We start from the raw sequence: 4932 nt of genomic DNA on the forward strand, positions 1-4932 counted from the left end.
ACACTCTAGCAACTCTAGGCAAACTTGCAATCCAACTTTTGGCAAACCCTCCTCCTAAAAGCCTTGTGTCTTGTAATGCTAAAAGTGAAACATATGGTTTGGAAATACAAACAATAAAGCATAAATTGAACCTCTATCTTACTTGTCCAAGTATAAGTTAAGCAGCTAAACAAGGTTATATGAGAATATAAGTCTGATTGTTTTTTTCCTTATAATGTGTTTAATACTAGGATTAAGAACAATGCTGTTTCTTTATTTCCATCTCCTCTGCATAGATCATTAACTGGTGATGATGTTGACTTTTTGCCTGGAACAAGCAGCTGCAGACACTTTTTATTTATTTTTATATTTTTTTAGCCAAAATGAGTCAGCTTGAAAGAATAAAAAACTCAGCCAGAGACTGTGTTTCCAACCAACAAATGAAACTAACTTTATGACTTAGCAGGAATAGCACAGGTGTTTGTGATCACATTAACGATGGCTCCATTCTAATCGAGTGTCCCAGAAAGCCATGACAGTGTGACAGTGAGCTAACATGCACAATAACATCATTGCGCCATCATTTATGTTATTATTTACACCTGTGCTTTATACTGTCATCTGTCAAAATGTCTGCAGCTGCAATGGTACAGCAGGCCTGTCGTAACAATCTCATCAGTCAGTGATGATGAGCTCTGATTATCTGTCTTTAAAGCTTTAAAGGAAAATTCTGAGCTGGACATATTTTTTAGAGGTAAATATCTGTCCATGTATTGGTCTATTGATAATTTCTTTCACTTAGCAGACATCTATTGTTCTTCTGTTCGTCTCTTCCAGCTTCACCTACAAAGACCACCCACAGTAAGGGCCCATACTTGGTGAGTGTGTACGGTCTGTCTGAAAGTAAAGCAGACCATACCTACTGGAAGCTGCAGTCCAAGACACCAGATGGCAAAATCACAGATGTTAAATTTGGTGAGTCACTTATGAATTTCTGTTTTTATTGATGTAATTTTTTTGTAGATAAAATTATGATTAACTACATGGATCTTGTTTGCAGGTATGGGAAGTTACACCCAAAAAGAAAATGAGGAAATTATTCTTAATTTTTCAAAGTATTAATGATTTATCCCACGTCGACTATATTAACATGGGATCAGAGCCAGCGTTGGAATCGACTGTATGACAATATATTTCATTGGTGAACAATCAAATGACATGCATCTGTGTTTGTTGTTGAGTGACAGTGATATTTCAATAAAATACCCTCCCCCCCATGTGTTGACTGCAATGTCTTGCAAAAAGAAATTCACACAAGTGAATAAACTGTTGACAATATTTTGTATGACGAACAGAAGCTGACATCATCATACTGTTTATTGTGTACAATGCGTTACGGGGGCTAAGTGAAAGAAAAACACAGTGATTTATTTGGTCATCAGAACAGCAACAGAAATCTTGAATACCAGTTTTTAAAGGGTCAGTTCAGCCAAACATCCAGACCGTCAGAGAAACGGAGACAGTGTCTCTTGAAATAAAGTTCGATTTTCCCTTCATACCCCTGAGCCTTCCAACAAAACAGCTGTAACTGACTGAGATTAAATTACCAACACAGAACACCCAGCACAAAGGATAGTGTGTCTTTACATGAGAAAAGGACAACAAAAGCAAAGAAATAAAAAGCCAACGCAAAGGTTGTTAATAGCATGTTTAATCTCAAAGAGACACAATTAGCATATTTCTTACAATGATTTCTTGAGATGAACATTATTGACAGTCTAGACCAGGACCATACTGCTACAAATCATTTGTCTGTTTGAGTGTAAAACTCATGTGATGGTCAGGGAGATGAAGATGTAGAGCTTAGACACTAGTTGTTATTTCACATTTTTACAAGCACATACATCTGCACTGTGAGATTTCAAATGAAAAAGGAGAGAAAAAAAGAATAAGTAGAAGAGAGAAGGGGGGGGGGGGGGGGGGGGGGGCACAGAGTCAGTACTCCTACAGTACAGTAGGTGTCACTCAGTTCCAGCAGATTTTTTTGTAGCTTGCTCATGATGGAAACACACTGTTTCAGCTGGTAATTATCACTAAAAGCGTTTGGAGTGATATGTTGGGTTTATTCAGGCCACTGGAGCAAACTGAGTACAGTAAGAGCAAAATTAGCTTGAAACAGTTTGCAGAACATGCTGCTAAAATATTTGCAGACAATGAGTAAATGTTATAAAGCTAAGTGTTATGTAAAATAATACACAAAATATGAAGCTACACAGTTGCAAAGTCACCTGCACATGTTGGGCTAAAAGACTAAATGAAAAAAGAAACAGAGACAAGGACGGACAGAGTAGACATTCAGTAGTAGTGTGGGAGTGAGAACGTGTTCTTATTTCATGTTGTGTATTTCAAGACTGAAGAACTCATACTGCAACAGGAGAACAAGACGACTGTCCTGTGTCTCCAAATGCAGCTGAAAAAAGCTGCATTATTGTAGAGAACACAACCCTCCTCATCCTCAATCATCCAAAGGTTCTGCTTTTAAAGATGCATCCTTTGGAAGAGGCGACCTTTGCTAAAGGACTGAATGTTTCCACACATAATATATGCATGAATTATATAATAATTGTCAAAGTACACTGTTTTTGCAGTACAGTATTCAAGGAAATGATGTACTTTATCTTAAACTTTATAATATGCGTTTCAACAGAATCAAACTGTCATTTTGAAATGCCACTGCCACTTCAACCTCACTAATAAAAACATGTTTATGTGTATTTCTGGAGCTGCATTACCATCATTTTATTCTCTTTACAGCTGCCAGCAGTTTATCCATTTACTTTGTGCAATGCATTGTGGGACACAAAAATCAAGCGGATTTAGTCTTCATACTACTGCAGACTTTTTTCACTATGTCTAACTTTGTCACTTTGCCGGTGTGAACACATGACACAGTTAATAACTGAGGAAGTCTGACATACTGTCAGGATCTTGCATCATGATAACTACTGTTTACCTCTGGTTTCTTTGCAGTTACAAAGATCACTGACAAACAGGTTTACTTTAGTTACTGATTGTTATATTTAAACTTTTAGTTAAGCACTTCATACACATTTTAGGGAAGATTCTGCTTTTTTTAAGTCACAGACACCATGCAGTACTTTTATCTTTCTGAAGCTCTTCTATGCTTTATGATGACACTTTAATATCTACATAAAAATGTTGTCCTTGTTGAAGAGCATCCTCCTGCTCATAAACCAAGGTGAGCAAAAGCAGGTATTTGCAAATGTGACACAATGTCAAGTTTTAAATCTTCCTCATTCTGTACAACAATTGATGTGTCTATGTACAGTCTCAGGAGGGACTCCTCTAAAGACCAAAGTGGTTCCTTTGTGTGTCTGTTTGTACTACTCTATGTGTGATAGTTGATGATTTAAATCTATCTATCACTCCCTCCAGGAAATACACGGGACCACGGTTCTTCAGTTGCAGATAGCTTTACTTCTCCTCATCATCACCGTCATAAATCGCTATAAGCCACCGTCGAGCTGTTCAAATAAACAATAGTACAGAATAAAGACACATTCTCATCACACACAGACTGCAAACCCATATGCGTGACGCAACACAAACACGTAAACAAACATACCTCGCTGGCTGCACAAAACCGAGAGGGAATGAATCCACTTGACCGAACAAAAATCTTGAGAAACAAAAATATAGTCTTTTACAAAATATAGTTTTTGAAAGCGAAACATAAATCTTCAACAGTCAATGCAATGTTGCTCTGCTTGAACTTAAAACTTCTAAGCGGAGTTTTCTATTTCTCCTGCTTCATGTCTTTACATGCCTCCGGGCGTATTGTAACAACAAAAAATACCCCGCGCACAACACGGAACGTAAGTTAAGTTCCCACACAAATCAGTATCCAGGAAAATAAATAATATAAAAATAAAATATGTAACAAAACATCAACAACGACATAAATAATATTTATGGCAGTTAATCTAGCTTATGAAGCATTCAGAACTCCACTGGAAGAAGTGTAAATTTATAGTAACCAATGTGAAGACAAGACTTTCTCTCTCTGCAGTATGTAAGGTGAAGGTGATTCTAGGAGAAGCAAAGACGACTTTGAAATTGTCTCAAACTAAAATTGAATGTCTGATGAAAAACATAGAAGCATTTGTATCATTTGATTTGTCATTTCACACTGATTAGCACAATTTTATGATGATTTGGATCAGTCTGAAAAACTGTTAATATTCCCAGAAAATAGAATGAAAACAGTAATTTTGTTAAACATTTTGCTTCACACATATTTGATGCTATAAAAAAGTTTTTATTTTAGTTTTTAAAGCAAGAGACATTGATTCAAGTGAGTAATCCCTCAGACTAAGAAGAAATCATCATGAGGAAGTGAGTTTTGAGATGATCTGATTACAAAGCAGGAAATTCCAGGTGAAGGTAGATTCTCAAGAGATGATCTTCTTGAAATTCAGACACAGTCAAGTCAACTCTTTCCTTGTCAGTAATATTGATAGTTTCAACAGTTTTGTTATAGTTCAGGATGATTGATGATGTTTTGTTGCACCTCATATTTCCTATAGTTCAGGATGATTTGATCCTTTGGATCGGGAATGTAACATCCAATACCTGCAGATAAAATCAAGATAAAACAAGATTATAAATTGATTTACAATAATACAAAGAACAAGATACAGTGGTTGTTTAGTGAAAAAAGTGTCTCACCAACATCAAGTTCTTTAGTTTGGTTGTCTGTTTTCTTGACCAGCAGCTGCCAGTAGGTTTTAGTCTCATTATCTCCCGCCAAACAGTTCACACTCTGCAGGAACGGGCCATAGTTATAATCCTCTGTGTAAGTGAACCTGCAAGGACAATAGAGGAGGACTTGGTGAAGGACATATATGGACAATTATTACTAGAATATTGCAA

At 36.5% G+C, this 4932-nt stretch overlaps 1 long non-coding RNA gene across 1 annotated transcript; it reads left to right on the forward strand.

The window, feature by feature from the left end:
* Nucleotides 1-465: 465 nt before the first annotated feature.
* LOC121898211 lies at nucleotides 466-1245 on the forward strand. Its single transcript, XR_006096380.1, has 3 exons — nucleotides 466-733; nucleotides 817-954; nucleotides 1040-1245. It is a non-coding gene; the product is annotated as an uncharacterized LOC121898211 (long non-coding RNA).
* The last annotated feature ends 3687 nt before the right edge of the window (nucleotides 1246-4932 follow it).

This window comes from Thunnus maccoyii, chromosome 6 (genome assembly GCF_910596095.1).
Source record: "Thunnus maccoyii chromosome 6, fThuMac1.1, whole genome shotgun sequence".
NCBI lineage: Eukaryota > Metazoa > Chordata > Actinopteri > Scombriformes > Scombridae > Thunnus > Thunnus maccoyii.